Source organism: Neovison vison, chromosome 3, assembly GCF_020171115.1.
Source record: "Neovison vison isolate M4711 chromosome 3, ASM_NN_V1, whole genome shotgun sequence".
Taxonomy (NCBI): Eukaryota; Metazoa; Chordata; class Mammalia; order Carnivora; family Mustelidae; genus Neogale; species Neogale vison.
The window spans coordinates 22,948,436-22,974,549 of record NC_058093.1 but is presented as its reverse complement, the minus strand read 5'-3'; the positions used below and the strand labels follow the sequence as shown (position 1 = coordinate 22,974,549).

The following is a 26,114-nucleotide window of genomic DNA, read 5'->3' as shown; positions in this document are numbered from 1 at the left end:
CAGAAAGAGAGAGAGAAAGAGAGAAGATTTTAGCTGTACCAGTAAGCTCTTTGGTATTGCATAGACCTAGGCTATGTGTCAATTTTTTCATTAGTGGAAGAAGTGAGCTTCATTCATTTTACATTTATTGCCTTCTTATTATTTGCCAGGTACTACCCTCACTACTGGTGATAAGTTAATATTAAAGTGAAAAGACATTGTTTTTAAATTGAAAGAGAGAGAGTGGGTAATTCTATGGCATTAGAGAAAGGCTTTGTGCACAATATGGTGACATTTACCCTGGCCCTTGAAGAAAGAGGGAGAACCATCCAGATGGAGAAAATGGAATTGGCATTCCTGGCGGAGACACGACAAATGCATTTGTCTTTGGAAATGTTAGACCGATTTGCTGTAACAGTAGCTTTGGATGATTTGAGTAGAATGGCAAAAGATGAACCTAGAAGAAGCAGATTTGGACCAAATTAGGAAGGATTTTGTGTGCCATACTAAAGATTTTTTAACGTAGTCAATAGGAACAATTTAAAGATTTTCAACGAGAGAGTAATGGTGGGAATTTGGAGGTCCTGTTCATAATATTCCTTTTTCCCCAAGTTCAGAACCAAGTAAAAGATGTACACAGGATGGAGATCAGAACTATAACTTGAGTTAGTACGTAGAAAGGCTGACTTCTGAACACTTCACCCCAGAACTGGTCTTACTCTCTCGCTAAAAAGATCAGGTCTCTTCTTTCAGAAATAAACCTCAGATACTATATGGAGAAACTTCAAATACAGAATAAAGGGCAACTTCAGAGAGACAGAGGAAGAGATCAGTATGAGTTTTCTTTCTTTTTTCCTTCCAAACTCCTAATCAATAAATTACCCTTTCTAAAGGAAACAAGAATTTAACTCTTGCTTGGAGGCCTCCACATGGAAACATGAGGCCAGGGAGTTAGGTGTCCTCTCTGAGAAAATAATGCTATCACATTTATGGAATGGATGCCAGAAACAGACAAAGGAAGAGAGAGAGAGAGGAAGGAAAAAGGGGAGGGAGGGAGGGTGGAAAGGAGGAAGGAGAAAGAGAAATAAAAGGGAAAGAAAGAAAAGGAAAAACCAGTGCAATGGATCAGAAAGAGAAAACCTTGAATTAAGAGCAAGGTGGTCAGGATAGAGAGGAAGAAATGTATACAAAGGAGCTTTGAAAAAAGAACCGAAAGAGCATTTGTGACAAGTTAGAAGGAGTGTGTCAGTTGATTGGTGCCATTTCTTATGAAGTTAGTCCTTGGAATTATGACCTTGTTCTGAAATCTTTATTAATTTATTTTAACTTGTATGTGTCAGTTATAATCATGGCTATGGATTATAAGAACAATTTAACGGAAGTTCTCAAAACACTCATCAAATATACAGCTGACCTCTGAACAAAGCAGGGGTTAGGAGTATTGACCTCCTCCCCAACAAACTAAAAAATCAGCATATAATCCCTAAAATTTCACCTAATAGCCTACTGTGGACCAGAAGCCTTACCAATAACAAAAACTATTGATTAACATGTATCTTATATGTTATATACTGTATTCTTACAATATAGTAAGCTAGAGAAAAGAAAATGTTATTAAGAAAATTATAAGGAGGGGCAGCTGGGTGGCTCAGTTTGTTCAGCATCTGCCTTTAGCTCAGGTCATGATCTCAGGATCCCGGGATCAAGCCCAGTATCCTCTTTGGGCTTCCTGCTCAGGGGAGAGTCTACTTCTCCCTCTGCCCCTTCCCACCCCTCGTGTTTTCTCTCTCTCACTCACTCTCTCTTGCTCTCTGTCTGAAATAAATAAAATCTTAAAAAAAAAAAATTCTTGAGAAAATACATTTACAGTACTGTACTGTATTTATCAAAAAATTTGCATGTAAGTGGACCCTCAAGTTCAAACCTGTGTTGTTCCAGAGTCGGCTTTATTACAGCATTTGGAGACTGCACACACTTAAACAATAAGCATCTTCCATAATTGGCTGAAACCACGAATTTAGCATTAAACAGCCAAATATTAAGTGTGCATGAAAATGCAACTGTCAAATTTTAAAATAGTCAAATCTTCTAAGTCCTTTTTCTCCTCTCCTCTGAAAAATTTCTCATGAGTGTTCTTGAACGTACATGTCTCTCTAATTTTTATCCGTACCTGCCGTTTTCTCTCAGTTCAGCTACAGCAGGAATCTGTCTACTTGCAGACCTTTACTGAGACAGACAGTTAATGGCAACGGTAGCAGCCCTGAGGTGTGTTTATACAGTCAGACTCACTTCCTCTACTCCTGTGATATATGAACTACTTCGGAAGTATCCCAGCTGTTTCGGTGGATAAATCATGGCAGTAGGAGCTCATATTTAACCTTCACTGTACTGGCTCAATACTTTGTAGTCCTTTTCTTTTATCTCTGACTGACTGGATGAGATTTCAAACAGGCTTGTCCATGCGCAAACGGCGTTGTTCTCTCCCTGTGCCCCCTCCCACCTTCTTTCAACCAGTCCAGGGAAACTCTGAATCTCTTCTGGTGATTTGCCTTTATGTCAGTCAAAATAAAACCAACACTACTGAAGGTCAAGTGGTTTACAGATTCATTTTCTGACAATGAAGCAAGATACTTCACTGGGTGCACGTTTTGCGGAAGCCTCTGTTAACACGGCAGCCGTTGTTACAAGACAAGATACCGTCTATTGTTTTAGGCAGCTAAAGCCACAATTGATGTACATTTGGGGGCAATAATGGACTGTGACTTCCTGTCACCTTTCCTCTGGTTTACTGTCCCTTCACGCTGACCTTTCTCTTTTCCTGGCTAGTGACTCAGGCCTTTTGCCCTTGTTATTCCCTCAATTTGGAATATCCTCCCCAAAGATATTCTCACAGCTCCAGAGCTCATTCCATTCTGGTCTCTGCTAAATGTTACTTTTTCAGAATAGCCTCCCTGTACACTTTATTTAACATAGTACCCATTATCTCCTTACCCTGTTGTCTCTGTCATCATGATTAATTCTAATTTGTAGTTATCTTGTTTATTTATTTACTTTCCTGTCTAGAATATAAATTCCAAGAACACAGGGATTTTTCTGTTTTGTTCTCTGTGGCCTCACCAGCATCTAGAACTATGTCTGTTATATAACAACAGTTCAATTAAGTTTTTTAAGGAAATAAATATTAGTTAGATATATATACAGTTTAGAGAGACCGATTTTAAAAAATTATAAATACATCCATACCACAAATACTGTTCTTTATCCGGTCTTTGCCATGTAATAAAATATGCCAGTTTTGTGTATTAGTAAGTGTAGACCTTTTAAAAAAATATGTGAATATTATTGTATGGCCATACCATAATTTATTAATTGAATTCTCTATTGATGGGTAGGCAAGGTTTCCCTTCTTTTCCTTAAATAAATCTTTGTCAGAATAAGTATTTGTACACACATCTTAATATACTCATGCCCGTATTTCTGTAGAACAAATTCCAAAAATTGGAAGGACTGAGTTAAAGCATGTAGGAATTTAAAATCTTATAGATACTGACAAATTTTCCTCTAAAGTGGAAGCGATGATTTGCATATTATCCAAGCATGAAAGAGTATACCTGTTTTCTCACATTTTTACAATCACCGAATATTATCAAGTTTTCAAACTTTTACCTATCTCATAGGTGAAATTGCATATCTCATTTTCATTTTTAAAAAATATGATAGTAGCGGAAAGCTAAACCATTTAGTTATTTTGTTTGAATAAAACACAAAATAATTAGTCTGACATCTAAGTTACTTTGGAGTAATTCTAGCCTCACCTCTGCCATTCTTTACATAGATTCTGTTTCAGGTGTGGGCCTAGTTAACAGTACAGGTCCTTTTTATGACTTTTCTCCAGTTTTCTCTCCCTGGAATACAGTTTATTCTTCCTTTTCCCTCTCTTGAAATCTCAAGTGCATTAGACCTTCTCTGATAATACTTCTTATATTCATTTATTGTCCCTCCATATGGTTCTTGTATCCTGATTTGCCTACATACCTAATTTTTCTTGCCATATTTTGAGACCATCCAGAATCTGAAATTATGAAATGTGTGTCTTTCTCTCCCACAGCTCTTAGCATGGTGCCTTCCATTAGAAACTGTCTGTTGGAAGAATGAATGCATGCATGCGTGTCTAACACTGCTCAGTGCATAAATAAGCATCACTGAGAGAAAGAGACACCATGCCAGGAGAATAATTCTAATGAAAACAAATTGGTGTGCATTTTATATAATATACTGCATGCTAAACTCATTTAAATCTGCAAAGAGAAAGAATTTTGCCCTTCATTCTTGCAAGAGTCATGCCTAAAATTATTCCAGTGCATTCCTCAGGATTTTTAGATCTTTTTTTTCCCCAGAAATGAAAGAGTTCATTTATAAAAAAAGAAAACTAAGTGTCTGCTGCTTAGGTAGGAGTAATCGTAAAGATTTGATTTTCATCAGCAGTAGAGATTTAAAAGACAAATGAGACAATCTTCGTGGAAGTGTTTCTCAAGTGTAAAGTTCCAAACAAACAAAATTTTATTAGTATTCTCTCTACCCACAGTCTACCAACCACAATAGTTTGAGATGCTCTCATTTACTTATGTAATGATGAGAAGAATGTCCTCAAGAATTTCCAGATGGCTAAAGAAAGATGCCTTGTAATATAGCTTTGAGCTTAATATCAAGGAGTGACCCGATGTGATCTATAAGATGCCAAAGGGCAGAGACTGTGTTTTCTTTAAAATGGTTAATTTAGTCCCCAACAGAGTGGTTCAGTCAATATTTGTCGAACTGAATTAAATTATGGAAAGATCTGAACAGAATTAGGAGCTAAGAAAGTAAAAGTGATCTTATCCAAGAAGAGTTTCCCAAAATTTAAATAAGAACAATGTAGTCAAGAAGTGAAATAATAGATTTATGTTTGTATACATACATGCATACGTTCATATATAAAGTTGTGAGATAATGCCCATTTTGCAGACACAGCTTATGATTAAAGTAGAAATTAAAATTTTATGAACAAAAATGGTTTAAAAAACTCAGGATTTAATTTGACTATATATATTAATTGGTATTGTGTTTGGCTTTAAATACAGGGAAACCCACCTGCAGAAGTTTGAACTAAAAGCAATTTATGTTTTTCACTAACAAGTATGTAGTCTAGTGGTGGTCCTGTTGCTCATAGATGACTATAGGAAATTTCCTTTTACTATTTCTCTTTCTCCATTTTTAGCTCATTGAGATTTTCCCCTTGTGGCTGAGAAATGGTTGTTGTATATTCACTATGATATCCATACTAAGGGTCTGAAGGTAAAGAAGGATGAAATAGAGTTAAAGGCTATGCCAGCCAATTCTGTACATTTTATCAGGAAGAAGGAAGGGCAAATAAAAAAGCTTTCTCAGAAGCTATAATGATCAGTCCAGTTTTTCTATTTCATTGGCCAAAGAAATGATGCTGGTCTGATTTGTTAAGACCAGTCATTATTTGTTCATTGTGGCACATAAAAGGATTTATTCTTCCTGCAAACAAGAGATTTTTTCTTTTTATTATCTCTATTTTATAGAGATTTATTCTTTTTATTTATTATTTTTTTATTTTTTATTATTTATTATTTATTTATTTATTTTTATTATTTATTTTTATTCTTTTTATTACCTATTTATTTTTTTATTACCTTTCTATTATTTTCTTCTTATAATTAGAGATTATTTCTTTTTATTACTATTGCTGAGCTAGGATTATGGTGAGGTTAGTGATATATTCACTTCTGAATTTATGGGGATGCAAAAAAACCAGTAGCCAAGATAGATAATATTTTAATGCACCAATTAAAAAAATTGATTCAAAATAAATACCTAATTAGCAAAATATGAAATTTTTCAATGAGGAAAGGGTCCTAATCTCCTTTAATAAATTATAAGAGATTTGTAATAGGCAGAAAACTATTATGGCCAGTCTCACAATTAGCATGATAGAAGGGATTATTTATCTAAAAACCAAAAAAAGGGCCATAATCGTATTAGAGATATCAGACAGATGGGTAGAAGCTTAAAAGTAGGAAGAAATAGGATTGATTGATTTTACTCTAAGGAAAAAAAATGCTTTTTACTAAGAGTTAGAAGACAAGGCTCAAAAAATATTGATAAATACAAATCAAGGCCAAACTTTTTGGTGCATTAGCGAATCACGCTAATAATAAGATTTTGTCAAATCTTATTTCCTTTTCTTCCTTTTTGTTCTTGTACAGTACTTCAGAATCAAAAAGTTGTCATATGTTTAAATGAAAATAATTTCTGCCTTGTGCCTGATCTCTACATAAGCAATTCTATTAAAATTATGAGAGCCACACATATAATTTCAAATTTTCTGGTATCTTCATTAAAAAATAAGTAATACAGAGATGAAATTAATGTAATAATATACTTTAATTACATATACCCCAAATATTATCATTTCAACATGCAATCAAAGTAATTAATGAGATATTTTACTTTTTTTAACATGCTATAGCTTCAAAATCTCAATGTAAAATACACTGAACAGCACATATCAAATCAGACTGGCCATATACCAAATGCTCAATAGTGGGTAGTAGCTACTGTATTGGACAGGACAGGTCTCAATGTATCCAGGTTTTACCTTTGATTTATATCTAATATTAGCGTATTTGATCTTAAAAATCACTCAGTTTGTCATGTACCAAAGGTCTTTTCTAAAAATATGGCATTAATACTGAGCCAGAGAGCCACGAATTATATAAAAGACCCTCATGTCATTTGTATGGATGGCTTTCCATACATGGTAGAACTCCAGTGACAAAATAGGCACAATGCTAAATTGTTGTGGATTTTTCTGCAAGCCACCTCAAATTTTATCAGCCTACATAATTCATTTGAAACTCTGTTATTCTTTGGGGCATCATAAGTTTTTTGTTGACTAACCAGTAGTATTCTAATCACAAGAATGTCAATCTTTATCACTTCTTTTCATTTTTTAAAAAATAAAAGTTGGAATACTTGGGTGGTTCAGTGAGTTGAGCAGCTGACTCTTAATTTCGGGTCAGGTCATGACCTCAGGATCCTGGGACTGAACCCCATGTTGGGTTCCACTCTCAGCATTGAATCTGCTTGAGGATTCTCTCTCCCTCTGCCTCTCCCCATATACTCTCTCTCTCTCTCAAATAAATACACACATAATGATTAATCTCTTATCCATATGTTAGATTAAGAATTGAGTTCTAGACCTTGAGAACACCAAGATACCATGGACTTTGCAAAAGTTACTAAGTTAAATGAAAGGAAAACAGTATTTTCTTTAGTGTTCCTCATTTTTAAAGAACAGTGCCTTTATATCATTTGCTTTTTTAAATTATAATTATAAAAAGAAAGGGAAAACCCAATTATTGTGTGATGGAGTAATTAAAAGAGAAAAAAATTAACATGAAATAGAAGTATATGTAGAGTATTTAAGGCTAAATTTATTTCTCAACATGCTGATGTTCAATTTGTGGGAAAAGAATAAACAAAGCCAGAAAATGTTCTATAAAATTCATTTTGGTTCTTTCTTATAGATAAGATATTCTTGTTCTCAGATTCCAATAGAAGGAGATAAAATGAATTATTGCCTATTTTGCAATTTTTTTTCAGCAGAATCCTGCTGTTAGTAAAAAGGTTTGACATTTCTGCCCTCCACTGTCCCAAAAGGAAATAAAAGAAATTTTTGTGAACATCAAGGGGACTACCAAAGAGTTATTGTGTTGTTATTACTCTAGAATTGTTTTACCTGAAATTTAAAAGTATTAATTCCTTCATTTGTATGACTAGAATAAGAAGACATTGCTATTTTCTATAGCATTTATTATGAAAATCATCAAGCAGAGCATATTTGAAAGAATATATCCACGACCTAAATATTGCCATCAACATTTTTAGTACTCTTGCATTATCACATTCTATCTACTGCATTTTAAAATGAATTGTAGAAATCAGTAGGCATCCCCCAAGTATATTAGCGTGTGTACTATTAAATAGAGTTCAATATTGGCTTACAGTACTTTTTCTCTTAATATAAGATTTATATGCAATTACTTGTACATATCTTAAGTGTACATTCACTGTGTTTATCCAATGTATACATTTGTGCAAGGCAAACCCTTTTTAGGTTGTAGACATCTCTATCACTCTAAAAAGTTCCCTTATGTCCCTTCCCACTGTATCCCTCCCCCACCCCAGAGCTAAACGTTGTTCTTACTTCTTTAAACACAAATCAATCTTGCCTCTTCCAGAATTTCATCTGAATTTGTATTATACACTATATCCAAAAGGCATTGATGAAAAAAAGATTAAGAGGGTGACCCTTTAAAAACTTCAGATTTTTACCAACATGAAACCTTAAAGGTAGAAATGCTCAAATTAAGGCGAAAACTCCTAATACGAAAGAGTTTAAATTTAACAGAATGCTTTTCTTAATCTTTCTATTATTAGTAGTATTAATATCTGTGTTAAACTGTGAGAGAAAAGAAGGCATGAATATAGGGGAATTATCCTGTTAGAGAGGTATAAAGAGGCAAAGATAAATGATAGTTCAGACTGATGGGTGTGGTAGTAATTTCTAGTAATTATGTTAGTTCACAGATCCTTCCAAAAGAAGTATTAATAAATAAAATATCATCAAAAATATCCCTTTATACTCAGTGAATATTAAATATAAAGATAACCAAGTGAAGGAGATTCTACAGATACAGTTTGATGAGATCTTAATTAGGCAACAGGTGGAAATTAAAGACACTTTTGGTTATTATTGTTATTTTGGTTTCTACTTTAGGCATACTTCAATCTCCGAATGCTGTTATTCTGGTATTACAATCTTTTGGATGTGACATGTATGAATAACTAGGAGATACAAAACACATTACTTTTCTATAATGTATGTTTTTCCTCTTTCTCATTTTATTTCACTCTTGGCTTTTCAGTATTTGCAGTGCCTCTTTGGAATTTTGTTACTTATCTTTTGAGTTTGTATTTTCAAACATACAAACAGTAGTCTTGGCTTTTGAAATCAAGTGCTTTCTCCTCCCCGACGTACTTCCAGTTAAGGCTAAGTTTGAGTTGATGTCTCATATCGATTGAGATGCCAATTAGAAAGAGGTCATCAGCATGTCAGAAAGTCTTGGGCCTCCATAGGAAATAGATGAGTAACTTGATTAAGAAAATTCAAGAAGGATTTTTGCAAGTCTCTGAAGAAAGATAAGCCCTTAGACGTAGACTCATGAATTTCCGGTAGAATTCAGGATAGGTTGCATACCTGTCTTCTCTTATGAGGATGGTATGGATTGCTGATACGTAAGCCACACCATGCTTATAATGTAATGACACTGTGCACTGTGCAAAGTTACTATATTTTTCAATTTTCATCCACATTCATAGACATTTATAAGACTTTTTGTGTGTGTGGTAAGTACAGATTAAAAAAAAAAAAAGTTTCATTGTATAATAGAGAACTCATACGGATGAGGAATCCAGCCTCTTTCTTAGGGAATAAAAAAAGTGAGTGGGAGAGGGGTACAATTATAAGCCACTTTATTGTAAATCAGTATTTGTATTATTAATCCTGAATAGGAGTTGGCCGTCTCCATCTTCCTCGGTCGCTTCCTCTCTAACTTTATAGCGTCATAGACGCTCCTGAAAGCAATGGGGATGAGCCTGGAGCTCGCAGCCCAGGGGGCCTTGTGATTGGCATGACACGAGCTGGTTCTTTCTTATTTGAATTCATTGGACCCAAAGTACTTGAGAAGTATCTACCCTGTTGAGGAAAGGGTGAGGCTAAAATTGAGAAGAGGGGTTCAGCTGGAAAAGAGACTGATTAAGGAAAACAGGAGAAAGAGAGAAGTATGAAGGTAATGTATTTGGGCCTACCATTTGTCTTTGGGAATCCTCTTGTAAAGGAAAGTGTTGAGCTTAAGGCTTTGGATATAGAGTAACCCTAAAAATAACATCTTCCCGTTTTCATTATTTTGTAAATTTGCAGTTTGCCCATTTAGATAGAGCATATTAACCATTCACTACAATTTTAATGATAAATTTGGCTCTGAGTATGTTAAGATTCTTGAATATGGATGTACACAGAATTTTGGAGCAGTTTCAGCAATTGGAAACTAGTGCAGCAAAATGATTTTAATTTCATCTACTTGTTTAAACTGGTTGCCTTGCCTTCTTCAAGCAGTATAATCTTTTCTTTAATTGTGCAGCCTTTCATTAATGCACCGGTGAGGATGATAGAAAACAATTCATTGATGTAATTGCAACTAGCCTGTCATATACAACTTGGGAAAGCAGCAAATCCCACAGCATGGGGTCCACATTATGCAACTGGGCTGGCATTCTGATGAGTTCCTTTTCATTGAAAATATATTAACTAATCCATTTAAAAGTATAAGTAATACATGTGTAAATCTACATTGTACAAATGTAAAATCTGTTTTCTAACCTCAGTAATTTAGTTAAGAAGTAAATCTACAGTTGTGATTAATTTGCCATTTTAGACATTGAGAAAAGTGTACACCAAGAATAAGAAATACTTACTTGGAAGATTATGAGGTCATAGAATTATATAAAATATAGGGTGCTGGTCTGTAGTAGTTATTTATCTGTTTCTGTGTTCAAAAAAAAATGGGGGCACCTGGGTGGCTCAGTGGGTTAAAGCCTCTGCTTTCGGCTCAGGTCATGGTCCCAGGGTCCTGGGATCGAGCCCCGCATCGGGCTCTCTGCTCAGCGGGGAGCGCTTCCCCCTCTCTCTCTGCCTCTCTGCCTACTTGTGATCTCTGCCTGTCAAAAAAATTAAAAAAAAAATTACCCCCAAATTTAGCACCTCAAAATAGCAAATACCTTGTTATCTCAAAGATTGTGAGGGTCAGATTCTCAGAGTGGTCTAACAGTCATTTTAACTGACTTCTCTGCAGAGATTGCTGTTGGCCTGGGGTCCCTTCCAGCCCTTCCAGGCTTGACCAGGGCTGGAGAATGCACTTCCAAGCTGAGTCCCATTGTTGGCAGGCCCGTTTCTTGTTGGGTAGAGAACTTCATCCCTTATCATTTGAATGTCTCCATAGGCTTACCTGAGTGTCTTCATGACCTTCAGAGTGAGTCTGAAAGAGAAAGGGAAAGAGAAGGAAAGCCTATGTGAATACCAAGAGTGCACCAGAAATGGGAGCCTTAATGCCACAGTCTTTAGATCTGAATCACAAAATTTATGTCATTATTTCTATTATATTCTGTGTGTTAGAAGCAAGTTACGAAGTCTAGCCCACACTCAAGTGGATGAAGATGGAGCTACATCTTTTAAGAAATATGCAAGGGGCACCTGGATGGCACAGTCAGTTAAGCATCCAACTCTTGGTTTTGGCTCAAGTTGTGATCTCAGGGTCCTGTGATCAGACCCACCTTGGACTTTAACACTCAGCATGGGGTCTGCTTGAGATTCTCTCTCCCTCTGCCTACCACCCCCCCCACCCCATACTCTCTTGCTCTTTCACTCTCTCTCTCTCTCAAATAAATATATCTTTTTTTTTTTTAAGTGAGTATTCAAGAATTTGCAGATATATTGTTTCAATTACCACATGGACTTGGAATTTTAAACATGGACACTAATTACCCCCACATGTTTTCCAAGATGAGATACTCAAGTGGAACTGACTTGCACAAAGACCCGTGCATACATGAGATAGAGAGCCCATGTCTCCCAACTACCTGCTTTTTGAAAAGTGCATGTCTCTGTGCATATTTGCAAGACCTCGCTTATCTAAAAATCATCAAAGAATACTTAATTTTCTGAATAACTGACACTCTTAAATGACAAAATTGGTTCTAGATGTAGAATGGACTTTTCCTTGGTCCACAAAAATACTGGATAGACCATAATTTACCAATAATTCACTCATCATATGGTCTTCATTAGGAATAGAGTGTTTATCATCACATGAGCAAACAGTGATCTAGTCCTGATCTGTTGCTTTCCTTTACATGAATATGTCAGGTCTACAATGTGAGGGGGACATCCTCAAGCTGCAAATATAAGTCTAGGATCAGATAATGAAGGCCCTCATATGCCATGTTAAGAACTATGGCATATACCCTGAGGACAGACAGGTTTCATGGATGTGCTTTTGCAGGAGAGTGATGTTAAGACTTGCATTTAAAAGGGCGTTATTCTGATGGACCATATGGAGAAAAGATTAGAAACAAGCCAGATTAAAGCCTGGGAGACCAGTTAGGAGTCCATTCCTATCATTCTAGCGAAGATAATGATGGTCTGAACTAACCTAGTTAACAATGGGCCCCAAGGAAGTGGATTATTTTCAGGGATATTAGGGAGATACAGTTGATGGGATTTTGTGATCTATTTGATAACGGAGGGAAAGGATGCCTTCAAATTTCTGTTTTGGACAACTGATTGGAAGGAGGCATCACTCATTAAGCTAAGGAATTAGAGGAGAGGCATATTTAGAGATGAAAATATCCCACTACTGAGAAGTGATAAAACACAAAAACTATTGGCTTACTTCTACCAAAAAAGACAACAAAAAATAAACAAACACTATTTTTCCAATTAGATAAGATGCACAGTCAACACTGATTTTTCTTTGGTCTTATGTTGAAAATAATATTCTGTCGTTTGAAATATTTGAATACTGAATACAATTATAGGCTTGGTTGGGTATGTGTGCTTTCCCCACCTCAGTCTGACAGTTTTGATGTCTGTGCTGACTGAGACAATTTAGAGGGATGGACTGAATTATTTTCCTATCCACCATTTCTATTTATACAGAAATTACACTTGACTGTAGTGACACTAATCATGGCAGAAATGATCAAATTCAGCTCCCCTGCTGATGAACTCAGCCAATAAGCCATTCGTGACTGACAGGTGTTCCTGCTTTCCTTTGCTTTTCTCCCCCCACTCTTAAACACACTGGAATTTTATAAACCACCTTCCTTTACGCTCCCACATCTATGTCCGTTCAGAGGAAATGCCAGGGAGGGTTTGTTGGAATCAGAACACAGCTTACATTTAGCTCTCTTCAAGCTTTCCTCCTTTCTCTGCAGAAATGCAAGGCCCAGGGGGACTGGGGACAGAGGTTCTTGACCTTGGTGTTTGTCATAGACGCTTATGCTGGTCTTGTAAAGCCTGTAGGCACCACTCAGAAATACATATCTAAATACATCAGATAAAATATATAGAATTACAAATGAAATCAATTATATTGAAATTCTGTAATCAAAATATGACTTCAAATATTCTTTTATTGTAATATATGTGCTCATTTCATAATTCATTCAATTAAGAACTCTAGCATAAGCCTAATAATTAACATAATTTCAAAGTAGTAATACATATCAATAACATTTTGAGATATCTTTACAACTATAATGCAATAGGAAAATATCTCTGATTTTCATCGGTGATAATAATACTTCATATATTTGTAATTGGAAGGAACCCTAAATTTCAGTTAGGATTTAGTGAAAATTAAGGACCCTTTTTTCCTATCTCAAGTTCACGCATCCCTGAATTCTGTGGCTGCCAGTTTCAGATCCTCTGATATAACACAGCACTTCTTAAGTTGTAGTGTGCGTGAGAATTATCTGGAGGTCTTGTTAAAACAGACTCCTCCCAAGAGTGCTGACTCAGGGGATGGGGCCCAGGAATATTTGTTTTAAACATGTATCCAATGTGATTTTCACATATCAAGTTCTGAAATTATCTTTTGAGAACTAAAAGCTTAGGGTATACAAGAATATTCATTAAGACATTGGGATGAGATGTAGCTATTGGTAGGTCATTACCCTGTGTCAACATTCCTCTTTTTGTGTATTTTTCTATATAATGATGATATAATTATGTTATTATAAAAATTTTATATATAGAATGTTTAGGCTATGTGTAGAATGTGTTATAGATAGAGATCCTGGTAGAAATAATGGTCGTTATTTGTTGCATCATTTTTCCCCGAAAGATACAATTTTTTTAAACGACAAGCTTTAAGATACCTAACAAAATATCACTAAAGCATAGCAAGGGGTAATAATCATAAATGCAATGCAGTGTAGTCCTGTGACATTGAAATCATTTCAGTAATTTTACAGTACATTTGAATTGCGGCACCATTCATCCGCTGAGTTTCCATTAACTTTGCTTAAAATCTCTCTGTCCACAAAGAAGCACAAGTGTCAAGTTTCTCCTTCATGCTCGGAGACCTGGCTTGAATCACAATGCTGCAGAAGATAATTGTTATTAATTAAAACATTCCTATCAGGCTGTGTTTTGTTTTAATGCATATTGAACATGTTCATAACCTCTGCTGTATCCATTATTGGAAAAGAAAATAAGAGAGTACTGTTCTTTGACTCTCCGCATCTCTCCTGGGGTTTCCCTGGTGTCATTGAACAGCCCTTTTGATTGGCTGATACCTTTAAAAAAAAAAGTGGGGGCACAGTATTATAACACGTTGCAAAGCAGGCTCATTATTGTCAAATTAGATTCACTGACCTTCACTGCCATTTACCAGGAGGAGACAAGTAGCATATCAAGGACGGTTGGCAGTGAGTAAATCCACACTAAGTGCCACTCAACTGTAACTAGCCTAGACATACCTTTATGCTATTTTAACATCTTGGCTTTTTAACTTGTAACATATTAAACACTATAATACATAGGTTTAAGGGGATAATGTATACAGAAATCTAGGCACATAAGTTTCTATTTTTGAAATGTATTTTATTCTGAGGGCAACCCCAAACACACACACACACACACACGTGCACACACACACACGTGCACACACACAAAATCAGCACTCATACATGAAATCCCCAGCTCATTTTATAGAGGAAATCATTAGCTTCCACATACATTAAAGAAGGACTGTTGTGGTCAAAGTTTCTGGCTCAGTTAAAAAAAAATCCTTTACGCCCCGGAAATAATTATTTGCCTTTTAACTCAGTGTTAAGACAGAGGAAAACAACCTTGATAAGATTGCCAGTTCTGAAGGAATTCATTCATTCATCCATTCATTCACTCATCAGATATTTTTCTGAGACTAATAAATGCCAGCAATTGCTCTAGAAATATGGGCTAAAAAGATCCTTCCTGGCTATTGTATAGGGGAAGGGGCGTATATTAGATATTATGCTTGATGTTTACAATGATAGGACATTAACATTTTTAAAATATTAAATGACTGTGTTTAGAAATGAATATTCTCTGCATGTGCATCTCGAATTAGGGTTCATAGCTACAGTTTTATAATCTGCGTAATTTTGTTGGCATAGTATCACCTGTTCCACTGTAGCTTTCCTCCATTTTATAATCCCATTACTATGTCCACTTGGAGGACAGATAACCTTTGATATGCTCCCTGTTCTAGGATATGGAATTTTTTAAAATTTTTCTTTTCCCAATCATTTTGTTTTTATTTTTATGGTGATTCTGCGAGTTTCAGTGTATGACAGTGTTCTTTCATCTAATAACCCCTACATGAAAAGACTAAAAAAGGGTGCAGAATGTGAGTGTCTCTTATTTAATTTCTAGTTATTTCCTTAAAGAATGGTATATTGAAAGAAATCCCAAACCAAAAATTCCCAGATTCAGGGATTTCCTTGACCAATCTCTCTATCCCTATGTTGTGTAACTAATATAGGATCTTTCACATTTTTTTGCAATACACACACACACAAACACTATATATACGTATATATATATATATATATATCTCAATGTATATGTATACATACAAATGAAAAAATATATATGCGGAAAGCCACATATATCTATATATCTATATATATAGATATATAGCTTTATACAAACTAATTATATTGCCTTTATTTTTCCGTACTATCGGGGGGACACATATGAGAGACACTGTGGTCTCAGTTGCCTGTATCCATCCAAATAACTTAGATGGTATTAAAACACAATTCCCTGGGTTCCTTCAAGATCAATAATTATTGTCTTCTTAATACACATTCCAGGTGATATTTTGGGGTACTGGTTTTGAGAACCACTTCAGAAGTTACACAAAAATCTTCGCTTTCTTTATTTAGTAATACAGTTTGATTTTTAAGAATTCGGGCTTAGTGGGGGGGTCTCCCTAGTTTTCACATTATAAGGATTTATTAAACATTTATTGCATAAATGTATGCCAATGTATGAATGACACAAAACATGCCTACAGTGTTTACTAGTAATGTGGCATAAACACATTACCTAAGCTCAGTTTCCTCATCTGAAAATGGGAATCATAGTAGTACTTTTCTACTTTGGGTTGTAGTGATTCAATGACATCGTTTCTTTTGAAGTGTTCAGTAAAGAGCTGGGCACACAGAGCTCAATAAATGTTAGCTATTGTTACCACTTTAAAAGTTATTTTGACTTTTATTTTCTTTATCAGTAGAATGTGTGGATTAATATCTATTTTTCCTACCTTGTAGGAAACTTACAAGTTTTCATACACAACAATGGGAGTAATCATGCTTTATGAACTGGAAAGTGCCATGAAAATATATGGTATTAGTAAAAGGAGATGTAGAGTTTTACCATATTCATGTGGAAAGCTTATATAATGGTTGACTTTAAAAGGAATAAGAAATAGCAAATATAACATGGTGCTGGTCATAGTACATTATATTTTCCTTTGATAGGATTTAGGATACTCTAGATCAAAAGTTGTTAGACTCCTGCTTCTTCATAGACTCTGTACCTTTCAAGCAGCAGGGACTTTATTGGAGGTCATTGGGTAGCTACTGAGGGATATCTCCAGGGGTTCCATTCTCCAAGCCAGGCTTGTAGAAGGCCTTTGTTCATGGCAGTCTGTGTGCTCTCTTACTTTTGGAAGCATGTGCCTTCAGCTCTGGGCAGAGGATGTTCTGGCTATGAGCTTCATGTATGAGAAGCCCAGAAGAGAGGAAGAAGGGAAAAGAAAGGGAAGGGAAGGGAAATGGTGGCTTTAATTTTTAGTAGAGAGATAGGTGAATCTTGTCATTTTGATAGGCTATTCTATTAGCTAACACTTTCCACAGTAATGCTGCATAACAATCCCAAAACTTGAAAACACTCTTTTATTCTTTATCATATGTTTGTGGATTAGCTGATCTAGTTTGGCTTGGTTTCAAGTTGTAGGTTTTCCCCAGTTGTCTGCCATCCTCCTTGGGAACTACCTGTTCTTTGCTTGGGGATGGTAGAAACAAAATATGGGGACATTGGAACATGTGATGCCTCTGAATGCCTGGGTTTAGAACTAGAACAGTCTCACCTCTGCACATATTTCGTTGGCCACATCACGTCACAAGACCAAACCCAGGATCCCTTGGGTCATTAAATATCCTCTACTTTTGGTGAGAGGAAATACAAAGTCATGGGGCAAAGGGCATGCGTCCTCTGGGGGAAGGGGACAGGAGGCAGTTGGCAGTCTGGAGGGAAGAATGAGGGACAAAAATGCAATCCGCAATAGCTAATAGCCTAATTAGCCAGAACAAGAGGAGGCAGGAATCTGGGAGTGGGAAGTGTGGAATATATTTGGTTGAGCTCTGCTTTATTTATCTCCTAGAAAGCAACACAGAGTGTTGTGACTGTAAAAACCCACGGGGTGAGTGCAGGAAGGTTAGAAACTACAAAGACTCCATTTGTTCTAGTATTTCTTTGGGTCCAAAAACCTAAAGAAAAGAAGGTGCTTCATATCAAGGTTAGAATGCTGATATCTCTCTTTTAAAGTTTGTTTTTGCCAGTGGATTTTCAAGTGAGTTTAAACAAAGAAACAAATAAAACCTTGCTAATGATCTATATATTTTTTTATTGTCAGAACATGAAATTGTCAAATATAGCATGTCTTTAAATGTTCCAGGAGTGGAGAAAAATTAATTTAAGAGTCTTCTTGATTTGGGGGGGAATATAATTAAGAACCTATCTGATGTCAGATAGAAACTCAGTCATTAAGGACATCCCCCTAAAGAGTGCATCTGGTACAGAGATAGCTGTTTTTTTGTAGTTCTTGCTGTGGTGGGGACTAAAAACATTCATCAGCTTATGCTGGATACATTTTCACAAACTGGTGGAATGTGCTGAAACATGTCATCATGCCTCCCCTCTTTCAAATCAATATGTGCCTTCTTTTCACACCTGGTACTTCCTTCTACAAACTCGAACTTGCCAGGTAACTCTGAGTTTGATTATATACACATACAGATGTATAATACACACACACACACACACACACACACACACGCACATACACACACAAACACACAATATGTATTTCATGTGGAATTTAGACAATGGAAAACATTCCTTTGAATTTAAAATCTATCTTTATTCTTTCTGTATTTTAGAGTCAGAAAGGGAGCACATAAGCCTGAGGGGCAGAGGGAGAAGGAAGGGGAGTCTCAAGTAGATTCTGTACCAAGCACAAAGCCTGATGTGGGGCTTGATCTCAAGACCCTGAGATCATGACCTGAGATGAAACCAAGAGTTGGATGCTCGACCAACTGTACCACTCAGGCGCCCCTGTATCATTGTTCTTATAAAACGTTTTTCTGTATAACTGATCACACTCAACAGTGAAACTCAGTGGATCTCAGGAGCTATAACAATAGATTATGCTTTTTTTTTTTTTTAAAGATTTTTTTTTTAAGATTTTATTTATTTATTTGACATAGAGAGATCACAAGTAGACAGAGAGGCAGGCAGAGAGAGAGATAGAGGGAAGCAGGCTCCCTGCTGAGCAGAAAGCCCGATGTGGGACTCGATCCCAGGACCCTGAGATCATGACCTGAGCCAAAGGCAGCAGCTTAACCCACTGAGCCACCCAGGTGCCCCTAGATTATGCTTTTTTAAAATATTTCAACCGTCAGCTGAGACACAAAGATTGGGTTAGAAGTGAGAAGTGAGGGAAGAAGGGGTAAAAATAATAGGATCTTATGGTGAGAACAGTGTAAGGCCAGGTGGTGGGGAAAACTGTGAGAAAGATTGGTTTGGCTGGAATGAGGAGGGCTCACTGAGCAAGGTGGGTTCAGGGTAGGTGATGCTGAGTGACAGCCTAGACAGACAAAGGAGAGGCTAGTTGATGCATGACCTTTTTAGTCTTTCATCAGAGAAGTTCAAGGAAACTATTGACAGATTTAAGTAGGAGGTACTACATGATCAGATTCATGTTAAAAAAGAAACTTTCAACAGTATGTGAAATGGTTTGGGCGAATTCTGTTTAGATGGATGCTACAGCAATCCGGATAAAAGATGCTAGTTGTATAGACTGGGGTAGGAATGGTGGGGTTACAGGGAAATAAAGACAGTAAAAGATATTTTAGAAATGGAATCACAGTGACTTGGTGATGTATTTGCTGTGGTGCCAGGGAGAGAGCTGAGTGGAAGAAACTCAGCATCCAGGCAGGAGTGGTGAAGTGCTGTTAGGTGGTCATTCACCAAACAGGGCCACACAGGAGGGGGAGAAACTCATTTTGAAAAAAAGGACAAGTTCAGTTTCACACCAGTTCATTTTGAAGTGCCTTTAAGCGTGAGTGGAGATGTGCTATAGGCAGCTAAATGTATGGATGAAAAACTCAGAGCAATATGTGTTGGGTAGGAATATGGGTACCATCAGTGTATACATAGGTACTAATGTAAGCCACTAAGGAGAAGAGACTATTCAAGGAGAGAACAGAGAGACTGAGGAATAAGAGAAGAGGGCTTCAGTTCTGCAGACAGATATTTAAGAGGAAGGCGATGGAGAGCCACCTTCAAAGAAGAGAGAAAGGCAAGTCCAAAGAGAAGGAGGAAACCAGGAGAGTCAAAAAATGAGTGCCATAGGAAGTCATTCAGTAAACTTGATTATTGACCACTACCATTTATTGGAGCCCAAGGATGTCCTGGGCAGTATGTATGGCTAACTACTTTACGTGGGCTATTTTATTTAGTCATCAGAGGAACTCAAGAAGGTTTTATTATTAGCTCTGTTTTATAGAGGAAACTGGGTCAGAATAAAGTAATTATCCCAAGGTCATAAAAGCAGTAGGTAATGGAACAAAATTGGACTACAGGAAGTCTATCCAGGAGCCAGAGCTCTTGACTATGTTCTATAAAAACAATGACAATTCCAAATAGACCTAAATGTTCAAAAACCAATATAGCCATGTGATTTATTATTTAAAAGTCTTATTAATATGAAAAATTAATATGCTTTTAATTAAAAATTCATGCTAGTAAAGTTTGTAAAATCAGATTGCCAGTCAGATATATGTGAATGAAATGACTAAGATTGCCTAGAAGAGGAATGGATCTTCAGACTTGCAAAATTAGTAACACTGGTAGTCTTCACAAAACTGTAATAACTATTTCTGGAGGGTGTGATTATGGGTCATTCCTATTTGTACCACTTTATAATTCCTGGTTTTTCTAAAATTAATATATGTCACTTTCATAATAAAAATATAATTTTAAAATGCCCACATTGTTAAACTCTTAGGAGAATTAAATGAGGTGGTGTACATGGAGTGATGCCAAAGTATTATCCACTTGTTAGTTGTTGGATACAGTGACATTGCTGATTTTATATCACTTTGCCATTTTGCATGCTTTAAAAATGGATAAAATGAATTCCAAAAAACATAGGAAAGTGGAACATAAATTATGTATTGCTATATGGCAGTAATACCTTTTGTTTAACCTAAAAAACTTGATCAGTAGACTGAAATGTAACTGGCAAACAACAATATAATATGCTTTATACTCTAAACCCATATATCTTTCCAGTGAGAGGAACACATGCAAATTAGAAAGCTCACAATGTTGAACAAAGTAGTCCATTTTCATTCATACTTAATAGATGAAATATTGAATTTATTTAATCCAGACTCGATGGCAATAACCTTTCAAAAGGTGGGTACCAAGTTGTGGAACCAATATATCTGTTGGAGAAGGTTAGGGTTATGGCCAATCTTACTGTCATTATTTTTCAGGGGCAGAGACAGCCATTCTTCCTGAGCAACCCGCTATGAAGACCAAGCATGCGTGAACAGAGTTTAGTGCCATAATCAAATAAAACGTACATTGAAGGTTATCTCACACGAATTTAATGATATGCATAATTGTTATTCTACTGCATGATAATTAGGCATGAATGTAAGCAGCTCTTATAAATGATGGTAATTTGTATGACTGCAGCACAGCCAAAAAGCAAGCACACGTGGAACGAGGGTAGCAAAATAGTGGGTAATCTCAGGAGGTGAGAGGTCTGAGGGGAGTTTGTGTTCCTCAGTAGAGTCTCGAAACGATCTTTTTTTAATTATAGAGGGCACGGCTTGTATGGAGCACTGGGTGTGGTGAAAAAATAATGAATACTGTTTTTCTGAAAATAAATAAATTGGAAAAAAAAGGAAAAAACAAACAAACAAACAAACAAAAAACGATCTTTTTAGAGGAGGCAACGGAGGCAAAGGAGGGCGGAGGGGAAAAGTGAAAGATCAGAAGAGAAGAAAATTACTGTTACTACTTGTAGTGGGTTGAATTGTGTCCCCGAAAAAGATATGTTGAAGGTCTAACTCCCAGTACCTCGGAATGTGACCTTATTTGGGAATAGATCACTGCAAAGATAGTTAGTTAAAATGAGGTTATTCCTGAGTAAGTAGGCTTCGACTCCAATATGAGTGATGTCCTTCTAAGAAGATGGTCATGGCAGGACAGTGACATAGGGAGAACACCACAGGGAGGTGGAAATAGGAAGTGGAGTTACGCTGCCACAGGCCAGGGAATGCCTGGGACTGTGAGATGCTGGGGGAGTCAAAGAAGGATCCTTCCCTGGAGTCCTTGAGGGCACTCTGGGGCTTCTATCACCTTGATTTTGAAATTTTAGCTTCCAGAACTGGGAGGATAAATATATGGCACTCAAGCTTGTGGTACTTTATTGCGGCAGCCCTAGGAAACCAATGTACTACTTTTGCAGATTTGGGGCAAATTTGGATATTTAATGAACAAGTATTTGTTGAGTGCCTTCTGCTTCTCTAGTATTTCTTTAGGTACTGAAATTAAACATTGCTGAGCAAGAGAAACACAGTCCCTGCCCTGAAGGGGCTTATTGTCTGTGAGGTCTGTGTTCCTGTCTGTATAGTATTTGTGTTGTACTGAAACAACCATCAAATTGTATTGGAATAATCTGTTGTCGTGTTTGTCTCCTCAGCAAAATAATGAAATCTTTTTAAAATATTTTATTATTTACTTATATATAGAGAGAGAAAACAAGCAAGGGGGAAGGTCAAAGGGAGAGGGAGAAACAGACTCCCCGCTGAGCAAGGAGCCCAATGCAGAACTCCATCCCAGAACCCTGGGATCATGACCTGAGCTAAAGGCAGACACTTAACCCACTGAGCCACCCAGGCTCCCAAAATAATGAAAGCTTAGGGACAGGGGAATAATAAATGATAAAAATGAATGTTTCATGAATTAAGAAAATGAATGAATGAGTGAATTCTTTTGGGGGGTGAAAAGATTTTATTGTTTAATGAAGGAGCAAGGATAATGTATGAGTGTGTATGTTTTATTTTTTTAAGCATATGATTATGTTGGTGTCTTTGTACATTAAGAATAAGGTCATATGAAACATTTTCAGTTGCATATACTGCTGTGCTGCTATTTCTGTCTTCCTATAAGTTAACAAAGTGTTTTTTCCCTTTGTTGATATTGCTGACTTTGTTGCCTTCAAGTATTATTGGATTTTATAAGTTGTTTATTTTCATGTAAAATTTACAATACCTTTTAACTTTTTATGACCATTTCATTTTATGAATGCATAAAAATAATAAGTTTTTTAAGAAAATGAATTCATGTACTGAGCCTGATAGTTTAGAAGTCCTGTGTGAATGTATGTTGAACGTTTAAAGATACTTCAGGCAACAGTGAAAGGATTTACAAACAGGTAAGGCATGAAAGGACAAATTTATGATAAACTACACTGTCCATGAATTATTCACATTAATTTATTAAAGCAAAAATAAAGATAAGATATATTTATTTACTATTTTTCAAATTACATTATGTTCTATTTATCCCTTTTTTAAGGAAATCAAGCTTGTTCTTCTTATCTTGGAAGTTTCCCTTTTTCTTAAGCTCTCTATCCTTCCTTCATTCCCAATACTTTGCAAAGTACCTACTACATTGTATTTCCTTTGTTTCCTTCTCCTGATGGCAAGGGAAAATGGTGCTATTTGGTATGTGTTTCTGCATATTTCCTTTCAAATTGCAAGGGAATCCTGAAAATGATAATAACTTCATTCTTTTTTTTTTTTAAGATTTTATTTATTTATTTGACAGACAGAGATCACAAGAAGGCAGAGAGGCAGGCAGAGAGAGAGGAAGGGAAGCAGGCTCCCTGCTGAGCAGAGAGCCCCATGCATGGCTTGATCCCAGGACCCTGAGATCATGACCAGAGCTGAAGGCAGAGGCTTTAACCCACTGAGCCACCCAGGCACCCCAATAATAACTTCATCCTTTATTTCACAGACGTAATACACACACACACACACACACACACACACACACACACACTCCTCCTCCCCTTTGGGATTTTGCTGGTCATGCTGGAGGTATCTATCAACATGCGTATTCTTTTCTGTAGATATAATTCTCTGAATCCAGCTATTTTTTAGTTTACATTCATTGCAGGAAAAAGTGGAATAGTACTCTGTATACCTAAAGCTGTGACAGAATCTGGTACCAATTATGCCATTGTAACTTTTCTCTGTCCCTGAATGAAAATCATGTTTTTTGGGAATGGTGCTGCCCCCTGGTGATGAATGGAGTAATAGAATTGACACTGTTTAGCAACATGTATTATTCAGCAATCAGTGTAAATTCCAACACAAAATCTCCAAAAAAAAAAAAAAGTAATTAAGGATAAACTATGCATCCTATAACTTAATCCTTTGATACTACGATGATTTTTAGCATAACCTAGAAATGGAAAGATGGGAAGAGGAGGATAAATCACAGAACATTGACAGTTGTCCAGAAAACATTAAGGATGCCACCTCCTTACCATGGCAGCTGGGAAGAAACTTAGTGTTACCCGACTTTAGGAAGTCCTTCAAGGGAGGATTACTGGTGAACTTCAAAAAGAAGATGACAGCAAAACAAAACTTTACCATGTTTCTCCAACTAGCAGGATTTTATTTCAGTAGATTTGATTTTATTTGAGAAGTCTTCACCCTGAGGGAGATTCTGAATACATACATCCGCAATTTATTTAATTCTGGTTGAGAATATGCATCTTTTCTTTCTTTCTCAGGTGTTTGCCGAGATTTTTAGGGTTGTATATCATGGCCTATAGAGAGTAATTTGCGGGTACTTCATTTTAATCTCTGAGTTGCATTCTTTGAGATTTGTATCCTCTGTGTTTTAGGAATAATAATCCTCAGTGGATGTCTTCTTCCTGAGTGCTACTTACAGGCTCTCTAGATAATTTCGAATTAAAATTTAGGACTGGCAGTGACCTTAGAGATCATCTTATCTAACTCTTAAATGACTCTAGGTGTTTAAGTCCATGTGTTTTATTATGGGGAAATCTAGTTATTTCACAATTATATTAGAATTCTTATCTTAAAACTGTTCAAACCATTGCAAACAAGGCTTTTCTGTACCAACTAGGGTATTTTCCCCCTGAAACGCCTATCCTTGATCCTGTCCTCATATCCATTTGTACTATTTTAACCAGTGTCTTCTTGAACAGAGATCCTCAGGTTACAAGGGAGAATTGGAGTGGAGAAGGGAAGTCTGGCAGTATTCTGCCACTGCATTTCCAAATCTATTGAAAAAGCAAATCTGGGGAAGTGCACAGACTTCACTGCACACACAGAATTAGTGTTTGTGCAATGTTAATTAAAAAACATTAAATAGAGTGAATGCTTGCAGTAGTTAGGGACCTCTCTGCAAAAAGCCCCCTAGCTGTTCACAGATAAATAATGTAGGAGTCCTAGAGAAGTTTAAGTATTGCTGGCGTTGCTATGGAATTTCACTGCTTGGAGCCAGCACAATGCTTTATGCAAGTTAAAGTCCCCAGGCGACACTTGGCCCTCAAGCATGCTGACTTTTCAAAGAAGAAGGAATAGTACATTTTCAAATGAAGAGTCATTACTTAGCTAAGAATTGTTTTCTCTACTAACTTAGTACCATATGCTTCTAGAGTCCTTTGTCAATGATTTCTTTGGCACTCTTGTGTTCAGCTCTTTATTAAATGTTGATGTTGAAAACAGGGTGATAGCAACACAAGGCAGAGAAATGAATGAAAACCAGGACAGCAAGGCTGTTCCCAGTCTGTGACTATTCAGGATCGGAGACATGATGTGAATTAGTGTTATTACAGAGCCTCATCTAAAAATGTAACTGGCACTAGAATGAATAATTAATTCTTTAGCTCAGATAAATTTTTAGTCTGAAAGCTTGAGGTACTGGTCAGGGCAAACTTAAGCAATACTACTAGGATGCCAGGATAATGTAATGCAAAATGAAACTACTGACTTCCACCAGACCTCCTTTTGAGAAGGATAGCAGTATCCTGGACACCTAGTGGACACAAACTGGGAAGCATATACAGGCTATGTCCCTTGGGCCCTTGGAGGGTCAGGGGATGTCGACTGGGAGCAAGTTCATCAGGCCTCAAAGCAGGTAGGGCCAATTCAAGCAGAGTTTTCCAAAGCAGTGCTGAGAAAGGGAACCAGATTCATATGAGGGGAGCAATTTTCAAGGATGAATGGGAGGGTGAGATGGTCAGAAGCCAGAGTGAAGGTTGCCAAAGTGAAGAAATAAGAAATAACAGATCAGAAAGTATCATAGAAAGAGCTCTGGGGGCTTTTCCTCCTCTGCTTGCAGAGGGCAAGGTGGGCAGAGTCTAGTTTGTACACCTAGCTGTTGAGTTTCAGGTGTTGACTTCATTAGGTAGCAAGGACTGGGTAATTATAGTGTTAACTGATCTGTAGCAGTTTTTTTGTTTTATCATAGGAAGCCTGCATAGCAATGTGTAGAAAAGCCTTTGGAGTCATTTGTAAATAATCTCTCCCCACTTATCTTTATTCCTTGCAAA

At 36.5% G+C, this 26,114-nt stretch overlaps 1 protein-coding gene across 5 annotated transcripts in view; it reads left to right on the top strand.

The window, feature by feature from the left end:
- ERBB4 (erb-b2 receptor tyrosine kinase 4) overlaps positions 1 to 26,114 on the top strand; it is a 1,164,558-nt gene that overhangs the window by 398,779 nt on the left and 739,665 nt on the right. The gene's annotated exons all lie outside the window — the stretch shown is intronic.